Source organism: Stegostoma tigrinum, chromosome 35 (assembly GCF_030684315.1).
Source record: "Stegostoma tigrinum isolate sSteTig4 chromosome 35, sSteTig4.hap1, whole genome shotgun sequence".
Taxonomy (NCBI): Eukaryota; Metazoa; Chordata; class Chondrichthyes; order Orectolobiformes; family Stegostomatidae; genus Stegostoma; species Stegostoma tigrinum.
The window spans coordinates 17,195,866-17,217,267 of record NC_081388.1 but is presented as its reverse complement, the minus strand read 5'-3'; positions in this window follow the sequence as shown (position 1 = coordinate 17,217,267).

The following is a 21,402-nucleotide window of genomic DNA, read 5'->3' as shown; positions in this document are numbered from 1 at the left end:
GTAGAACTGACCACTCTCAGCAGGTATAGCCCCGAAAGTTGACACTTTTGAGTTTCTGGGGTTTGAAAGCTGTTATATTTATCTTTTTCCACCGTGGGGCTTAGATCTGTTGCTTTAGGGGTTTCTGCTTGCATCCTCTCCTATACTCTTTGGCACGTTTCAGTATCATCATCCTGTCATATCTCCTGGTCCTCACAACTAGGTGCCAACACAAGTTGGGCACAGTTCCACTCTTCCTCTGCCTCCATACTACCTCATTCCCTTTAGCTCTCTCACCATGCCTTTTGTTCATAGAGACATTGGAACTGACAATGGCCAATCAGCCCATCAAGCCTGTTCTTCCATTTTAGTCCATATCTTAAATCCATGGTTGCAATCCTGTTCTGCCCTGGAGGTGGGCAAGAAGGTGCAGATCCAGAATCCCAAAGACAGGATAAGGTTTTTGGATGATGTTTTTCTGGAATTTAAAGGTGACCATATTTCCCAACAGTAATCTGTGGAAATCCCTTTTGCATGCATTTGCAAACCTCACACATGCTCATTAAAAGGCCAGCTCACCGGAATTAAGTGCCCCTACCCAATTAATCTCTCAGTTACCGAGGAACAAGATCCTTTAAAAGCCTGACTGCATATTGGGCGACATGGTGGCTCAGTGTTTAGCACTGCTGCCTCACTAGTGCCAGGGACCCAAGTTGTTGATTCCAGCCTCGGGCGACTGTCTGTGTGGAGTTTGCACATTCTCCCCGTGTCTGCATGGGTTTCCTCCAGGTGCTCCGGTTTCCTCCAACAGTCCAAGGATGTGCAGGTTAAGTGGACTGGCTGTGGGAAATGTGGGATTACAGGGATAGGGTAGGGGGGATTGGGTCTGGGTGGAATGCTCTTTGGAGGGTTGGTGTGGGCTGAATGGCCAACTTCCACACGTAGTCAATTCTGTGATTTAAAGTTTTCAAGAAGATTAGTAACTCGAGTTGTGGATGAGGTTGTAGACTTGCTTGCCAAGCCAGCGTGTGTTTGGTTGCAAATGTTTTGTCACCCTGCTAGGTAACATCGTCAGTGCACCTCCAGTGAAGTGCTGGTGTTCTTTCCCTCTTGTTATTTACATAAACAGCATCCTTACTGGGATAAAATTCACCAAAGAAGAAGAGAACAACAACTGACTATTCTTCCTGGACATAATGGCTGAACGCAAAACAAATGAGGAACTCCAGACTAGCTTACATAGAAAGGGACTAGTTACATAGGGACTAGATACTTAATTACATTAGCAGCCACCCCAATGCCCAGGAATGGAAGTGCATCAGGACATTATTTAAATGAGCCACAACACATTGCAGCATCCCAGAAATGCGCAAAGCAGAATAGGAGCGCCTATATGGAGTCTTCAGGAGGATTGGATATCCAAAAAGCACAATCTGCCTTTAACTCCAAGAAAGACCACAATGAGAAGACACAACACGACCAGACTCATTAATCACTCTATCATACATAAAGGAGGTGACCACAGGACTACTCCATTTCAGAGGTGACCACAGGACTACTCCAGTCCCCCAAATATCAGAGTAGCCCACAAACCAACAACCACCTTATGACAATCACTGACAAACATAAAGGATCCCATACTCAGAACCAGCAAAACTGATGCGATATACAAAATACCAATGCAAGGACTGTGAGAAACACTACATAGGCCAGACTGGAAGAAAACTGACAATACAAATACATGAACACCGACTAACCAACAAGAGACACGACCAATTCTTACTTGTCTCACTACATACGAACAACGAAGGACACAAATGCGACTGGGACAACACATCCATAATCACTCAAGCCAAACAGAGACATGCCAGCGAATTCCTGGAGGCCCCATATTCCAACTGGAATTCCATCAACAAACATATTGAATTAGACGCTGTGTACAAACCACTGAGAAACAGAACCAAAAGTGGTACCAAACACCACAACAAACTGAGGCATATGAATAACAAGTGGGACAGAAAACCGACACTTCACCGAAGGTGCATTGACGATGTTACCTAGCAGGGTGACGAAACATTTGCAACCAAACCCACAGGTTTGGCAAACAAGTCTACAACCTGATTCTGTGTTTGTATGAATAGTGGTATACAGCAGGTAGGCTCATCGTGTGCCAAATCATTCTGTTGAGTACCCATTACCCATGTAACTTTGGGCACCATTGTCTATGCCAGTGCCATTTTTGAATTCAGGTTGAGAGCAGCACAGAGGGTGCCAAGCGAAGTAGCCTATCTGTGGCAAGGAACCTGGCCTAAAGAAGGCAATGTGACTGAGGAAGGCAGGATGGGGTTGCCACCCGTCCCCACAATCCCCAGGAATAAGTGAGTCATGCACATACCAAAGTTATGGACACACCCAGGAGGAAAATTGGGAGGGCTGATTCCCTGAATGCTGAAGTTGTTCAGGTATAAAAATACTGGGGATGTTGAAAAGGCTGTTGGGGTGGATCAAGTGGGGCAGGAAGTCAGATGTGGCAAATTCCAATCCATGGTAACCCCTGCGTGAGTAATGTGTGAAATAGCTAGGTTAATGTCAGGCATGTCAACAAGGTTGGGGGGTAGCATTGGTAAGGTGATTGGGTACAATAGAAGAGATGGAGTGGGGAGGGGATTGGATGATGGTTGAATCTAGAGGGTGGAGCTGCTGCTGATGTTGATGATGGGTGCTGGAAATCAAACAGAGGATACCATGAAGCCACTGGGATTTAACAGCGATATTCCAGGTTCAATGATTTATTTTCTGGGTTGCTTGTTAAACATGGCACCTGGACTTGTGACCCTATGAGCCCATGGCCGTTTCGATGACAGCCAAGCTTCGTGGTTTGCTAGTTTACCCACGCAAGCATGGCTAATGAACTCAGCAAGACATAATTGCAATAATAATCTCAACCCGCCTTCCATCAAAAAAACACAACCTTACACTCCCACCTTCTATCATAGAATGTGTCATATATGTTGGCCTTCACTCTACATCCCTGGCTATCATGTTTTTTATTCTTTCAATTACTTGCCATTCCTAGTTGTCCTTGAGAAGGTAGTAGTGAACTACTGTAGCCCAAAAAGGGACCTAACAGCAACTTTTTCATGCAGAGGGTGGTGTGTGTATGGAATGAGCTGCCAGGGGAAGTGTTGGAGGCTGGCATAATTACAACATTTAAAAGGCACCTGGATGGGTATATAAACAGAAACAGCTTAGCAGAGATATGGGTCAAATGCTGGCAAATGGGACTGGATTATTTTAGGATCCCTGGATAGCATGCACGAGTTGGAACTAAGGGTCTGTTTCCCCGTGTTGTGTGACTATGTGGCAGGCAGGTGATCCATCCAGCTTCATTTCTTTGTTGAGGCTTTGTAGTGAATGATAAGTCTGAGTGGCTCTAGCCAGACCAAGTGAGGATGTCAGATTTCCTTCCCTAAAGGACATTAATGAACCAACTGGGTCGTTATGAGCCTCAATCCCAGATTTTTCTTTGATTCAAATTCCACCAATTACCAAAGCAAGATTTGAACCCAGGTCCTAGGAACTTAGTTACATTTTCCTTGGATTAATGGATCAGCAATAATATCACTAGGCCATTGCCTCCCCATTTATCCAATAGAACCCCATTAGTTTCAATTAATTCAACTGACCCCAGCCTTCAAGGTATGTTTAGAGAGAGGGTTCCAGAGTTCCACCACACCTCTCTGTAAGAAAGTGCTTCCTAACAATCGCAAACAGCCTTGTTTTGATTTTAAGATGTTTTTTCTTGTTCTGGGCATCCCACCCATTTGCTAATAGCTTTATTTCCTGCTGGTTATTTCTAATTTACTCTATTAAATGACCTTGTCTATTTAACAACTTTGATTAGATTACCTCACAGTCTTCTGAACTCAAGAAATGCAAACACAGTCTCTATAACCTGTGGTCACAATGTGACACTTCTAGGCCTTGCTTTTGTCCAGTGAATCTGCATTCAGTCCCTCCAGTGTATCCTCCCGAGTTGCAGTGCCCACAACTAGACACAATGCTTCACATGTGGTCTAATCCAAAACCCTACTGAACTGAAGCACCACTTCATTTCCTTTCTGTTCCGAGAATTTTGAGATAGATTCATGTTGCATTACTTTCTTTTCATTATGTTTTGCAATTGCACGCCAGTTTGCAAATGTGTTCCTGGACACCCAATGGTTTTCCACAGCTCTGAAGAAAATATTTTGACACGTCTTTCTAGGTCCCTCAATGAATGACCTCACCAGCCCACAGTACACTGCTCAGTTTTAATCTCATGCTCTCTACCCTCCCTACGCTCTGTCAATTAACCAAACTCACGCTTGCTTTCTCTCTAATTCATATTGTCATTTACTCTCTCCATCTCTTATTTTCTAATTCTCTAATTGTCTCATTCTCTCTTTCACCTTTTCTTTCATTCATCATTTTGTTCATCATCCCATTAAGGCCATGATGAAAAGACGAGGGAGTGGAACTGAGTTGTTCTTACAGAGAATTGGGAAAGGTGCAATGAGGTAAATGGGGTCCCTCAGTGCTGTAAGCATTCAGTCATTTTGTTTCCTCTATCTCTCATTACCTTGTTTTCTCTCTCTCTGTCTTTCGCTCTTTGTTTTCATCTCTTTTCTCCTGCACAGATTAATGCTGTGTTTAACACGGCAGACAGGACTTCGTCAAGAGGAGCATTGTTACTGACATGGAGCAATCTCAGAGAATGGTGAATTTCTGAAATTCTTCATCACAGAGGGCTGTAGAGGTTGTATTGTCAAGTATAATCAAAGCTGAGATAGATTTTTAATCAGTAAGGAAATCAAGCATTATGGGGATAAGGCAGGAAAGAGGAGTTGAGGATTTTCAGATCAGTCACGGTCTCATTGAGCAGACTCAATCGGACCTGCTTCTGCTCCTACATCTTATGATCCTATCGTCTAATGCAAATCTGATCCCACGATAATTACAGAGAAGTGATGTAAGTTGTTTGCCACAGGTTTAACTTGAGTCTTAACCTTATGAATCGAGTTAGTCCTGCTCCTCTAGAATTATGCTTCTCTCTCTTGCATCTGACAGAGATCTGGGGGAATTGGCATCAACTTGACAGTCTCAGAGAGAGGATTAGGACTATGCTAGAAGCAAGAACAGACTTACACAGTAGAAAGATAGGGTCAAGACATGTTATTGGGGTGTGGTGCAAGGACCTTGGTTCTGCACCTGTCTGGGAGTATCAGGTATGTGAATTGGTTCAATTCTTTGGTAGTAACCTTGAGATCTGTTCAGGGGATTTATAATGCAGGGTGGTCAGGATCAGTGGCCAAACATTTAGGACTGAGATGAGGAGGATACCTTTCACTCAGAGGTTGTGAACCTTTTGCAGTTCTTTACCCTACAACATTGTGAATGCTCTTTCATTGAATACAGTTAGGGTTGAGATAGGCAAATCTTTGGTTTCTCAGAGAATCAGTGGATTGGGGGAGCAGGTGGGACAGTAGAGTTGAAGCAGAAGTGCTGCCATGATCATGGAGCAGAATTGACAAGCCAATCTCTTGTTACCATTTCTTACACTTTTATGTTGGTTCAAAAATAAATCAGTTCATATCTCAACCAATGGAACAGGCTTCAAGCTCCTCAGGGATGCAAAATGTGAAACTGGCGGGTGGGGGGGGGGGGGGGGTTTGGGGTGGGGGGAGGTGGTGGTGGTGGTTGGGGAAAGTGCACAATGAGAGATCTTTCTTGTCCAGTTCTTTCACTGACACAACATTTATATGCACTATTTTCTGACCTGGATGAAGTCATGCAAATTCCCCCTCTCCTCCCTGTATGACTGATTAACCTTTATAAAGAGATGTACACAAACCCGAAACACATTTCAAGTTCAGTGCTTGTCAGTAGGACATTGGTTAAGTGCAATGGTGGGTGTGTCAAGGTTTGGTACAATTAGTCCACTTGAACTGTGACAAATACTCTAGTAAACACTAGGTTGGCTGGAGAGAACAATTTCAGCTGTTGATTACACGTAGGCGTGATTCCAAGTGATAAATTACCAGCATCATGTGCACAGCATAAAATTTGTATGTTTGCTGAAGCATGATTTTAGATGTGAGAATAATTTGCATTTATATAGTGCCTTTCGCAGCCTCAGTACCTTCCAACGTGCTTTCCAATTAAGTACATTATGAAGCAGTTAACAACACTCAACTCACCACCATCAAGGACAATGGGACCCATTTGATTGGCACCTTCAATATTCACTCCCTTCATCACTAACACACTGTTGTAGTCATGTCTACTGTCTACAAGTTGCACTACAGTGGCTCGCCAAGGATCCGTTCACAGTGTCATCAAAACCTGTGGCCTCTACCACCTAGAAGGATGAGGACAGAGGCAGGTGATAATGGGAACTGCAGATGCTGGAGAATCCTAGATAATAAAATGTGAGGCTGGATGAACACAGCAGGCACAGCAGCATCTCAGGAGCACAAAAGCTGACGTTTCGGGCCTAGGATGAAGGGTCTAGGCCCAAAATGTCAGCTTTTGTGCTTTTGAGATGCTGCTGGGCCTGCTGTGTTCATCCAGCCTCACATTTTATTATCTGAGGACAGAGGCAGATGCATGAGAACACCAATAACTCCAAGTTCCCGTTCCCTAGCACATCATTCTGACTTAGAACTGGACATCCTTTCCTTCATTGTCACTGGTCCAAAACCTGGGAAATCCCTTTGTAATCACATGCCTGCATCCAAAGGACTAGAGTGGTTCAAGAAGGCAGCTCAATATCACACTTTAAGGGCAATAAATGCTGGCCCAGCCAGCGATTCCTAAATCCAGTGAAACAATTTTTTTTAAAATTGCCATCACTTGTAGTAATGTAGAAACCACAACAGTCAATTTGTACACAGCAAGCTCCTACAAAAAGCAATTTGATAATGACTTGATTGTCTGTAATGATGTTGTTGAGGGATAATTATTGGTCTAGAATCTGGAGAGAACTCCCCAGCTTCCAGATAAAACTGCAGAATGTTTACATTAATCTGAGAGGGAGGGAGGGAAGGAATTGATTGATTGATTGACTTATTTATTGTCATGTATATTGAAATACAGTGAAAAGCTTTGCTTATGAGGGGCACAGGCAGATCAAAAAGACTTATAGACATACAGGCCACATTCAAGGTTACATTTGAGGCTAGAGTCCATTCAACAGTCTGATAACGGCTGGAACGAAGCTGTTCCTGAATCTGCTTTTGCAGCGTTCAGGCTTCTGTATCTTCTGCCGGATGGAAGAGGTTGGAGGAGATTGTTACTGGGGTCTGATGGGTCTTTGATGATGTTGGTCACCTTTCTGTAACAGCGAGCCGTGTAAATGGAGTCTATGGATGGAAGGTTGGGCCCTGTGATGGGCTGGGCTGTTCACACCACCCTCTGTAGTTTCTCACAGTCCTGGGCAGAGCAGTTGCCGTGCCAGGCCGTTATGCACTGGACAGTTTGCTTTCAATGGTGTATCTGTAGAAGTTGTTGAGGGACTTTATGGACATGTCAAATATCCTGAGCCACCCGAGGAAGAAGAGGTGTTGTTGTGCCTTCTTGACTGTCACATTCACGTGGGAATTCCAGGACAGGTCGCCTATTATCATCATTCCAAGGAACTCGATGCTGTTCACCCTCTCAACCTCAGCTCCAGTGATGCAGATGGGGGCATGTTCTCCTCCTTTCTTTCTGAAGTCGATGATCAATTCTTTAGTGTTGCCGACATTGAGAGACAGATTGTTTTCACTGCACCATGTCACTGTGCTCTCTATCTCCCTTCTGTATTTTTACTCGGCATTGTTAGATATCCATCTCACTACAGTGGTGTCATCAGCAAACTCGTAGATGGCATTTGTTTGGAATTTGGTAATACAGTCATAGGCATACAGGGAGTACAGAAGGGGGCTGGAGACACATCCTTGAGGGGGCACTCTAGTGTTGAGTGTTATTGTGGAGGAGTTACCTATCCTCACTGATTGGGTCAGAAAGCTGAGGATCCAGAAGCAGAGGACAGAGCCCAGACCAAGGTCACAGTTTTGAGATCAGTATGGAGAGGACAATGGTATTGAAGGTGGAACTGTAGTCAACAAACTGGAGTCGGATGACGCGGGTGTTTTTGTTGTCCAGAAGTTGCAGGGATGAGGGCTGGGCTAGGGATATGGCATCCTCTGCGGACCTGTCACATTGGTAGGAAAACTGTAGAGGATCAAGGCGGCTGGGAGGCTAGAGTTGATGTGGGCCATGACCAGCCTTTTGAAGCCCTTCACGATTATTGAAGTCAGAGCTATTGGGCAGTAGTGATTAAGACACACTGATGTGCTTTCTTGAGTATGGGGATGATGAGGATGCTGGTTTAACTGTAAGGAGTCAAAAGTTGATAGAATCCCTGCAGTGTGGAAGCAGGCCATTCTGCCCATTGAATCCACCCAAATGGGGCCCACACCTCTGTAAGGACATACTGGCCCTGGAGCGTGTCAAGCAGAGATTCACATGAATGATCCCTGGAATGGTAGGCCTAACATATGATGAACGGCTGAGGATCCTGGGATTGTACTCATAGAACATAGAACATAGAGCAGTACAGCACAGAACAGGCCCTTCAGCCCACAATGTTGTGCCGACCATTGATCCTCATGTATGCACCCTCAAATTTCTGTGACCTTATGCATGTCCAGCAGTCTCTTAAATGACCCCAATGACCTTGCTTCCACAACTGCTGCTGGCAACGCATTCCATGCTCTCACAACTCTCTGTGTAAAGAACCCGCCTCTGACATCCCCTCTATACTTTCCACCAACCAGCTTAAAACTATGACCCCTCGTGCTAGCCATTTCTGCCCTGGGAAATAGTCTCTGGCTATCAACTCTATCTATGCCTCTCATTATCTTGTATACCTCAATTAGGTCCCCTCTCCTCCTCCTTTTCTCCAATGAAAATGTATTCATTCGGGTTTAGAAAGTTGAGGGGCGATCTAATAGAAACATACAAGATAATGCATGGCTTAGAAAGGGTGGACGCTGGGAGGTTGTTTCCGTTAGCTGGGGAGACTAGGACCTGTGGGCACAGCCTTAGAATTAGAGGGGGTCAATTTAAAATGGAAATGAGGAGACATTTCTTCAGCCAGAGAGTGGTGGGCCTGTGGAATTCATTGCCACAAAGCGCAGTGGAGGCTGGGACGTTAAATGTCTTCAAGGCAGAGATAGATAAATTCTTGATCTCACAAAGAATTAAGGGCTACGGGGAGAGTTGAAATGCCCATCAGCCATGATTAAATGGCAGAATGGACTTGATATGCCGAATGGCCTCACTTCCACTCCTATGTCTTACGGTCTTATGATCTTAAATCCTCTACAGCACCCCTCCCCCACCCACCTCAGTCCCTTTAACCCTGCATTTCCCATGGCTAATCCAAGCAGCCTACACATCCCTGGAGACTGTGTGCAATCTAGCATGGCCAATCCACCCAACGTGGACACATTTGGACTGTGGGAGGCAACCAGAGCACCCAGAGGAAAGCCATACAGACACGGGAAGAATGTACAAATACCATACAGAGCTGGGTCCCTGATGCTGTGAGGCAGCAGTGCTAGCCACTGAGCCACCCGTGCCACCCTGACCTGCCCCTGAAGCCACTGTATTTATATGGCCAGTTCAGTTCATTTTCTGGTCAACGGTAATCCCCAGGATGTTGATTGTGGGGGATTGACATTAGGTTGACCCTCTCAAAGAGGGAATTGGGACTATGCTGGAAGCAAAGACAGAATTACACTGAAGCAAGTCCTACTTGGAGATAGGGCCAAGGCATGTTAATAAAGTATGGTGCAAGCAGCTTTGCTCTGTACCAGGCTGGTAGAGTCTTGTATGTGAAAGACTCGATTCCCTGGCCACATGCCAGGGACCTGGTCGGGGAATCTAAATGGTGGGGTCACCGTCTCAGGGTAAGAAAAGGTGCTACCTCTGGTCGGGCTGCTATCGTGAGGGGGCATAATTTTAAGGTGACTGGAGGAAGTTATAAGGGAGATGACAGAGAGTGGTGGGTGCACGGAATGCACTGTCAGCAGTGGTAGTAGAGTCAGGTACATTAGGGACATTTATAGGGACATTAGGGACATTTATAGGGACATTAGGGACATAACTCTTGGATAGGCACATGGATGATAGTAAAATATACAGGATGCAGGGGAGATTGATCTTAGAGTAGGAGAATAGGTCGGCACAACATGGTGGGCCGTAGGGCCTGTACTGTGCTGTACTGTTCTGTATTCTGCAGCACTTCAGTGAAGTGTCAGCCGAGTTCACAAACTGAGTTATCTGGAATGGGGCATGGGTCACAGCCTCCTGCTTCAGAACTGACAGCGAGAGGCATGCCACTAAGTTACGACTGACAATGTCTCTCCTTCCACTTTTATGCTGGGAGACCTGGATCTGTGCTGGAGTTTCTAGGTTTCCACAGTTAAATCCACTCCCCTCATCAGAACCACCGACGCACATGAGCTTGGTCTGTTTGGAAGTCCTGTGCTCTTCCCAAATACGCATGGCATTGTGTCAGGCAGTGTCCTGCCCCATCTTCTACCAGTTGGACACAGTCACTGTCTGGTGGCTTTACTTCACCAGCTGCTACTGGACACAACTAAACTCTGGGGCAGGCTGACCTGGCTGGCGTTTGTTCTCCTCTAGTTTCTCCTTCAGATTTTGAAAGGGGGTTTTCTGTCAGGATTTCCCTTGTCCAGGATTGTTTTCTCACCAAGACACTTGGCATGGAGCCTCCAGTGCAACTAACTGGAAATAGGAAAAAAAACTAAAGCAAACTAACAGGCAAAATGGTTCAGAAATAGCTTCAGTACATTGAAATGTATCTTACTATCTGGGCTCATTCAACACAATAGTTCTGTAAGCAGCTCACCTGGCAGACCTGAGCACCCCCCCACCCCCCACCCCCATTCCAGTTGTTCTGCCGATGTGAACAATATCGCAGCTGCAAAATAGCAGGAGTTAGAGTCTATCAGATGAGCTCTGATTTCTTTGGGAGCCAGAGCAGACTCAATGGACTGAGTCAAAAACAGAAATTGCTGTTAAAAACTCAGCAGGTCTGACAGCATCTATAAATTAATGTTGCCTCCTCCAACGCTCTTCCTGAATGTCCCCTGCATACTCATTGCTACTTTTTCAGAAAATCTTTGACAGCTCATTGTGTTGTTCCACTTCCCTCAGCTACTGGCTCTCACTGCGCTGTCAGACAGTGACCTTTCTGCTACCAGGAATTCCCTTCCTATTCTGCTCCCTGGATTCAAAGATCATCCCAAGCCAACCTCATAAATTCGCTGTCCCCTAATTCCTCAAGGATCTGGCCTCTCTGTGGCCCCCGCTAAAAAGAAACCTGCATTTATGTAGCGCATGTTTCACAGGGACGTTAGTAGCCAAGGTTGATACTGAACTGCAGAAAGAGTTATTGCTGCAGTTAACCAAAAACTTGGTGGACGAGGTAGGCTTTAGGAGGCGTCTTAAAGCGACATAGAGAGGCAAAGCCATACAGTTGTACTGCATGGAAATAGATCCTTCGATCCAATTCATCCATGCCAACCAGATATCCTAAATTAAACCAGTCCCATTTGCCAGCACTTTGCCCATATGCCTCTAATTCCTTCCTGTTCATGTACCCGTCCAGATGCCTTTTAAACGTTGTAATTGTACCAGCCTCCACCACTTCCTCTGGCAGCTCATTCCATACAAGCACCACCCTCTGTGTGACAAAGTTGCCCCTTAGGTCCCTTTTAAATCCTTCCCCTCTCACCTTAAACCTATGCCCTTTAGTATTTGACTCCCCTACCCTGGGGGAAAAGACCTTGGCTATTCACCCTATCCATGCCCGTCATGAGTTTATAAACCTCTATAAGGTCACCCCTCAGCCTCTGATGCTCCGGGGAAAATAGCCCCAGCCTATTCAGTCTTTTCCTGTAGCTCAAACCCTCCAGCCCTGACAACATCGTTGTAAATTTCTTCTGTACCCTTTCAAGTTTAACAACATCTTTCCTACAGCAGGGTGACCAGAATTAAACGCAGTATAACAAAAGTGACAAAGGATTTGTAAGGGAATTACAGAACACAGAGTCAAGACTCCTATATCAAGGGAGAAGTGCTGGAAGTTGTAAGGGTGGGAAATGAGGATATACTGTATAAATGGAACATATTGCCTATGTGATATGATGCACATTTTATATTATGGGCCTCGACATACACACAAATGTGATATTTAATGACTTTCCATATGCAGTTCAGCAATTGTGGGAGGAGTTCTTCTCTCTCCCTATCCTTCTCCATCTCTCTTCCTCTTTCATTCCATTGCCCACTCAGGTCGAGGTTTTCTTATGGCCCAGACTGTCTCCTTCATTAATAACATGATCTTCTTCTGAATTTTAAGAAAAGTCTCAAGGCCCGTCTATACTATTCCTTTTGGGCCTGTGTTGACTGAGTTGCTTTCTGATGCCCGTCCCTATGTGGTGATAGCTCCAAACCTTCATTGAGGTGAAAGCCCACCAAATGTCCCCAAGCACTGACCCTTTGTCAACAGTGGTACAATCCCATACCATGCATAACTGCTTGGTGATCCAGTCAGCTGCAGAAACTCTCCTCAGCATTGACAGCAGAACACAGAGTGGCAAGTGTGCTGACAGAAACCAGGGCTTGCCTTTAGATAGCTCCTAGCCCATGACTTAAACATTTGAATCAGACAGAACTCCAGGGAGCATGGAGGGTGCGCTGCACTGTCAGAGGTGCCATACATCAGATAAGACATTAAATTGAGCACCTCAAATGCTGTCTCAAATCATGATGTTGTAGTGCAGGTGTTGGACTGGAACAGATGAAGTCAGAAGTCACATGACATCAGTTTATAGTGTAGCAGGTTTATTTGAAGTCGCAAGCTTTTGGTGCGCTGCTCCTTCGTCAGGTGAAGTTTGAACCTGATGAAGGAGCAGCGCTCTGAAAGCTTGTAACTTCAAATAAACCTGCTACACTATAACCTGGTGTTGTGTGACTTCTGACCTTGCACTGTCAAGTGGCCTGGGGTACTAACAATCAGAGGATTAATGAAGGAACAAAGCAGTCTATGAAAGTTGTTGATGGTGGCACATTAGCATCAGGATGGGCTCAGATCATGAAGTACTGGAGAGTCTGTGAGAGCTGGAGACAGGGGCCTAAACAGCCTTTGAGAGTGCAGAGGACAGGAGTGTGTATGTGTGCGAAACACCAGACAAAGGTCATCCCAGCAACAAGCAACCCAGGACACAGCATAACTGCTTCAAATTTGGGACAGGCCCCTGATTACCGGAATCTGTAAGAACAGCAGGGGACTTTCCCTGGTGGCTTGGCCAATATTTACTCCATAAACAACAATATTGAAACAGATTATTCGACGACTGTCACAGTGCAGTTTTTTGGGAAATTGCTCTGTGCAAACTGTCTGCTGCATTTCCTCCCTTGCATTGGTAATCTACAGTTCAAAGAGTACTTTGTTGGCTGTAACACGCTTTTGTGTGTCATGAGGTGTGAAAGGTGCTACATAAATGCAAACCTTTCTCATGGGATATTACAATTTTCCATCTTCTTTTGCTTTCGTTTTTAAACTTTCAGAGCTCTGAGTCTGGTTGAATGTAGGCAGGGTGCCTGGGTGGTTTTGAACCAGGGGATATTTTATTGTATGGTTCTAGTAACAAAAAGTGAAGAGTTCTGAGCAAACAGATTGCAGTAAATGTTGATACGAGCCCCTTTTTTCCTGTTGTTCTCCAAATCGGAGTCAATCTGTTGAGTCTGCTGTGACAACATGAAGATTTCCAAGACTCACATGTGTTTATTCCTTAATTTCAGTGTCTGAACTTAAATATTCAAGCTCTGCAGTTCTAAAGGTCCTTGGCAACTCTCCAGGAAAGAAATACATTTAAACTAAGTTCAAAAGCTCTAATGCTCGATGTACAAAGAACTAGGAGATTGACTTGCATTTCTATAGCACCTTTCACAAACTCAGGACACCCAAAGTGCCAACAAGCATTGAAGGACATTTTTGATATGGCATCACTGTTAAAAGAAAAGGTGCAGCTTCAGCAGTCAGCACTGTCCTGAGTTGCCTGATGTCAGCTGTAATTAGGTTCTCAATTCTGACTATGGCTGTGCTGAATTGGTCAGTATGTTTGCCTTGATGCTTTGAGACGTTGGATTAAACTAGATTTAAATTGTCACTTCAGGGCCTTTATGGGCAGCAGATTAGAGCCACCATTCTGTCAACCTGGGGTGAGTTTTTCAAAATTGTAGGAACTAATCAAGGCCGCATTAATGAGTTTTGCTGGGAATCAATGTTAAAAATGGCAACACGCTTCAGGAAACACATTTGCTCCTGATCTCAACAATCACTCACAGCATAGCAAGTCTGCTCTCACATCCTCAGTCACAGTTCAGTTTAAGCAACAAAGACATTATCAGAGCCTTTTAACATCTTAATGTCTTTAATCATGGTTCACTTCAGTCTTCCCTCTCTTTCGTCTCAGTGTGCCGAGTCCTGAAATTATTCTTCCTGCCCCACAGATGAATCACGAACAATTTCCACTGCAAAAAAACGGCACCAACTCACTCATCTCCTGAGGAAGAAACACCAGTAATCCAGCTTCCATGTTTTGTTTTGAAATTAACATATTATCATAATTAGCTGGAATTTAACCAATGACAGCTTGCACCGAAGTAATGATCCCAACACAAAATCCTCAAAGGGCTCATCTGGTGGGGAAGGTGAAAAACTAAATCTTCTGCTAAACAGGGTAGAGTTTTAGTCTGCATTTTTTCACTTGTACACAACTTTGCACTCAAATACCCCCAAATCTGTAGACTCCAGATCATACAATACAATTCAATGCAGCACAGGAACAGGTCTTTTGGCACAGCAAGACTGCACTGATTCTAAACCTTATTTAGACCCACTACTTGCCATGCAAGTTTCAGCTTGACTTGAGGCTTGTCTGGGGTGCCAATTTCAGACTGAGATGTGGTGGAATTTCTTCTCTCAGAGGGTTGTGAGTCTTTGGAATTTCTTGTCCCAGAGAGATGTGGAGAGCAGAGTCCTTGTGTATATTTAAGGCTAAGATGGTTAGATTCCTGATCAGTCGAGGAATCAAGAGCAAAACACAGGAAAGTGGATGTGAGGAATGACAAATCAGCCGTGATCCTATTGAATGGTGGAGCAGGCTCGAGGGGCCCAGGCTCCTGCTCCTGTTCCTCATGGTCTTATGCTGTAATCCTTCCCACAGATATCGCCTTTTTGCACTTTCTGTGGGCAGCTCACGGGCAACCTGGTATCTGCCTCATGATCTGTTGCTACTTAGTGCCATCCTTTCCACTGCCCTGGAGTTAGGAGGCCTGTCAGTCTAATTAATCCTTTGCTCAATACTGGGGAAGGGGATGGGGGGGTGGTTTGGAAACACATCCCAGAATGTTTCCAAGAATGTGCTCATCACTCTTCAAGCTTTCTTTTTGTATGCAGTTGTTGCCTGTATGTCCACGTCCCTAAAAACACTATCATCTCCAACTGAAAAAATGCTGGAGCTCACAGGCAGCATCCATAGAGAGAGAGCAAGCTAATGTCACGAGTCTAGGTGACTCTTCATCAGAGCTGAGGTGAAGTGTGGAGGGAGCAATAGTTGGGGCTGGAGTGCTGGGAGAGTGTTGGGGGAATACTACAACATCTGTTCTCCCTCCATACTGCAACAGCCCCCTCCACTATTGCATAAATGCTCCCCCTTCCACACTTCACCAGCTCTGATGAAGAGTCACCTCGACCCAAGACGTTAGCTTTGCTCTTTCTCCATTGATACTGCCTGACCTGCTGTGATCGCCAGCACTTTCTGTTCTCAGTATAGGTTCCAGCATCTGCAGTAATTTGCTCCTACCTAATGTCTCCAAGATGTGTGGCTCCCATCATCAGGCCAGAATTGCTAAGAACAGGCAATGCCTTTGTTTTCCACCCAAGCCCACATGAAGGACGTCATACTTTCCTTTCTTGGTCCAAGGGCTTTTATGAACCCTGTACTGACTGGCACAGCACCAAAACCCTAAGTGCCTCGTAATTCAGGATTAGCTGGCACGAAGCTGACATGCAAGTCTACAATGCTGTAAGAAATGGAAAGTCACACCAACATTATACGGGAGGCTCCTCTGAGGTGGGGATAAAAAGTGGACATTGGGTAGGCCACTTTTGGAACACTGCATTCAATTCTGATCTCCCTGCTATGGGAAGGTTGTTGTTAAACTTGAGAGGGTGCAGAAAGGATTTATAAGATTGTTCCTGCGTTTGGACGGTTTGAGGGAGAGGCTGAACAGGCTGGGGTTATATTTCCTGGAGTCTTGGAGGCTGAGGGGGGACGTTATAGAGGTTTGTAAAATCATGAGGGGCATGGATAGGGCAAATAGTCAAGATCTTTTTCCCAGGGTAGGGTAGTCCCTAACATAGGTTTAAAGGTGATTTTTTTTTTCTTTATTCATTCATAGGATGAGGGCATCACTGGCTAGGCAGCATTTATTGCTCATCCCTAATCGCCTTGAGAGCATTTAAGAGTCAACCACATGGTTGTGGGTCTGGAGTCACATATAGGCCATATGAGGTAAGGATGGCAGTTTCCTTCCCGAAAGGACACTAGTGAATAGATGGGTTTTTCCAACAATTAGCAATGGATTCACTGTCATCATTCAGTTCTTAATTCTAGATATTTATTGAATTCAAATTCCACCATCTGCTGTGGTGGGATTTGAACCTCAGACCCCAGAACATTCTCTGGGTCTCTGTATTAACAGCCCACCAATAATACCACTAGGCCATTGCCTCCCCTTTGAGAGGGGAAAGATATGAAAGGGACCTAAGGGCCAACTTTTTCATTCAGGGGTGTGTGTGTATAGAATAAGCTGCCGGTGGAGTTGGGCACATTAGAACATTTAAAACAATTTACAACGCCTAGATGGGAACATGAAGGACCAGAGAGATATGGGCTAGATTATAGTCCATATAATCCGCATTTAGACCCATGCAAGTTTCAGCTTGACTTGAGGCAAGGTCTGCAGTAAAGAAAGGAATCAGGTGTCATCTAGAATGTTGGCGGGACTGCAGGGGAGGGAAGCCGCTGTGGGCCATCAACGGCAGCAGAAATGTACTCCACCTCAAGCTGTAACCAGTCATAATGGTGAGGGACAATTAAACAACTCACTGGAGGAGGAGGCTCCACAAATATCCCCATCCTCAATGATGGAAGAGCCCAGCACATCAGTGCAAAGATAAGGCTGAAGTTTTCGTAGCAATCTTTAGCCAGAAATGCCGAGTGGATGATCCATCTCGGCCTTCTCCAGTGGTCCCCAGAATTAAAAATATCAGTCTTCAGCAAATTCGATCTACTCCACGTGATATCAAGAAAAGGTTGGAGTCACTAGTTACTGCAGGCCCTGACAACAGTCTGGCAATGGTACTAAAGACTTGTGCTGCAGAACTTGCTGGTCTCCTAGCCAAGCTGTTCCAGTACAGTTGCAACACTGGCATCTACCTGACAATGTGGAAAATTGCCAAACTATGTCCTGTACATAAAAAGCAGGGCAAATCTAACCCGGCTAATTACTGCCCCATCAGTCTACTCTCGATCATCAGTAAAGTGATGGAAGGTGTCAGTAACAGTGCTATCAAGCAGCACCTGCTCTGCAATAACCTGCTCAGTGACACCCAGTTTTGACTCCACCAGGGTCACTCAGCTCCTGACCTCATCATAGCCTTGGTCCAAACATGGGCAAAGAGCTGAATTCCAGAGGTGAGGTGAGAGTGACAGCCCTTGGCATCAAGGCTGCATTCAACTGAGTGTGGCATCAAGAAGCCTCAGCAAAACTGGAATCAGTGCGTATCGGGGCAAACTCTCGGGTGGTCAGAGTCATACCTGACACATAGGAAGACGATCGTAGTTGTTGCAGGTCAGTCATCTCAGCTCCAAGACATCTCTACAGGGGTTCCTCAGGGTGGTGTCCACATCCCAACCAACTTCAGCTGCTTCACCAATGACCTTTCCTCCATCATACCTTCAGAAGTGGGGATGTTCACTGATGATTACACAGTGTTCAGTGCCATTCACAACTCCTCAGATACCGAAACAGTCCGTATCAAAATACAACAAGATCTGGACAATATCCAGGCTTGGGCTGACAAGTGGCAAGTAACATTCAGAACACACAAATGCCAGGCTATGACCATGACCAATAAGTGACAATCTAACCACTGCCCCTTGACATTCAATGGTATTATCATCACTGTTTCCCCCAGTCAACATCCTGAGAGTTATCATTGATCAGAAGCTCAACTGGACTCACCACATAAATGCAGTGGCAGGTCAGAGGCTCTCCAAAGCCTGTCCACCATCAGCAAGGCACAAGGCAGGAGTGTGATGGAATACTCCCCAGTTGCTTTGCCCCAACAATACTCAAGAAACTTGACGCAAGCCAGGACAAAGCAGCCCGCTTACTGGGCACTACATCCACAAGCCTCCACTTCCTCCACCACTGACGCTCGGTAGCAGCAGTGTACACCAGCTCAAATGATGTGGAGGTGCCAGTGTTGAACTGGGATGGATAACGTCAATAATCATACAACACCATGTTATAGTCCAACAAGTTTATTTGAATTTTGGAGTCTGTAGGAACTTAATCTAAGATAACAAGGTGTAGAGCTGGATGAACGCAGCAGGCCAAGCAGCATCAGTGGAGCAGGAAAGCTGATGTTTCGGGCCTAGACTCTTCTTCAGAAATGGGACCCAAAGGGTCTTGGCCTGAAACGTCAGCCTTCCTGCTCCTCTGATGCTGCTTGGCCTGCCATGTACATCCAGCTCCACACCGTGTTATCTCATTTTGGAGTTTTACTCCTTCACCAGGTGTTAGTGAGAGGTAGTATCGGACACAGAACTTATAAGTAAAATATCAAAGGTTCGCACCATTGATGAGGATGTACTAAACAAACCTAAGATCCTGTTAAATCTTTAATCAATTAGAAGGTTTTAATTGATTAATATGGATGTGTAAATCCCTGAATTCCTTTGAAGTCACTGTCCTGGGATAACTGAAGGTTTTATCAGTGTAAAGAAGAGATGACATTTCAAGTCAGACAGTGCATGTTTGCTGTGAGGCCTTGTTTAGAATCTGTTTGTGTTTTGGTTTGGAGTCAGATTGGTTTTACTTCTGAAGTCGGAATTTCTAAAATGCCACATTGATTGACTGTCTGTAAATCATATGCTTTTTGAACAAAATGGAATGTATCTGCCAATTCAAATTCACCGCATAGATATGTGTGTGTGTGTGTGTGTGTGTGTGTGTGTGTGTTCCGGTGTGGTGGGTCACCTGTAGTGTGACATCAACCCAAAATCCAGATTGAGACCATCCTCGTGGAAACAGAACTTAATTATCTACCTCTGCTTGGTGACTCTGCACTGTTGTGTATCCCAAAATCAGCTTTGGAGGTCATTTACACAAAGATCTGAGGCTGAATACCCTTGACTGCAAAGTGCTTCCCCCACTAGGATGGAACATCACAGTTTGGTGATTGTTGCATGCTATCCATTCATCCGTTGTCATAGCGTCTGCATGGTCTCGCCTATATACTATGCCTCAGAGTGTCCTTGCCTGCAGCGTATGAGATAGACAACATTAGCCGAGTCACATGAGTATCTGCGGTGTATCTGGTGGGTGGTGTTCCCAGGTGTGATTGTAGTGTCCATGTCGATGATCTGACAGTCTTGCAGAGGTTACCGTAACAGGGTGCTTTAGTGTTGTGGTCAATGTTGTACTGAAGGCTGGGCAGTTTGCTGCAAACAATGGTCTTTTTAAGGTTTGGTGGTTGTTTGAAGGCGAGAAGTGGAGGTGTGGGGAAGATCTTGGTGAGGTTCTCATCATCATCGATAATGTGTTGAAGGCTGTGAAGAACATGGCGTAGTTTCTCCCCTCCCGGGAAGTATTAGACAATGAAGGGCATCCTATCGGATGTATCCCATGTCTGTCTTCTGAGAAAGTCATTGTGGTTTTTCACTGTGGCACATTGGAACTGGCAATCGATGAGTTGAGGACTGTGTCCTGTTCTGGTTGAAGGGTGTGGTCAGATAAGTGGACAATGGAATTTCCCATGGTGGTACCAGGGAGACTTGGTTATTGCTGGTGGTGATGCCAAGTTTCTTGTTCTTGGTATGCATGTAGGTGTGCAGTTCTGTTGCCTCATCTGTTTGGCAGTGTCTCATAACTATACTGCTGTATCTTGAGCACAAGTTGAAAATATGAACCCTATTTCGATTTCAAGGTTACAGTGCTTGGTGTAGAGTTGGTGTACGAGATGATTGAGGACATGATCACTTCCATCTGTAAGGACAAGAACTGCTGATATATAGGAACACCATCACCTTCAAGATCCCCTCGCAGTCACCCATCATCCCGACTTGGAAATATATCGCCATTTCTTCAGCGTCAGTAGGTCCAGATCCTGGAATTCCCTCTCTAAGGTCATTGTGTGTCAACCCATAGCAGGTGGACTACAGTGGTTCAAGAGGGCAGCTCATCACCTTCTCCAGGGGCAACTAAGGACGGGCAACAAATGCTGGCCCAGCCAGCTACACCCATGTCCCACAGAATGAATAAATAAAAAATTAGATGAACTGAATCGTCTGCAATTCTGCTTGGCCTTTTGTAATGGAATTTATAGAGTTGTAAAACAATGACTTGTTTATTCAAAAATTTACCATTTTTCACATCATTTACTCCAGTCATAACAGAGATTTAAAATTAATAATTGCAATTAATTCATTAATGTAATTTAATCCTGGAATATCAGCTCAAGCTATTAAGAACTTTAAAACACGTCAAACTGCCAGTCAATATAAGGATGCAGGAAGCTATCTGCACTTGAAAACTCTAAACTCACAGATTGTTCAAATTATGTGACTCTGGCAGGAGCAGAAGTGAAAGGAAAGTCAGGAAGAACAAATTTGATTTGTATTGTGTCTTTCAAAGCCACAGAGTGGGCTCAATTCAATGGCCATTCCAACAACCCCTCTGCCAACTCTGCATTCAGAATTTATTTATGGGTGGGGGCATTTAATCAGGTGGTCACCACCCTGCTTTCCCACCTCCACCCTGATTAAATCTGTGGCAGGAAGATTTGAGATGTCCTTCCCACCCCAACATTGTCTGAGCTCTTGAAGTGGGTGTACCTTAAAAATCCACCATCGGCCAATTAAGCTTTTGATCTCTCATCCTAATCTCCTCTCCTTTACCTTGCTGTCTGATTACAATCCTATGAAGCATCTCAGGCCACTTTATTGA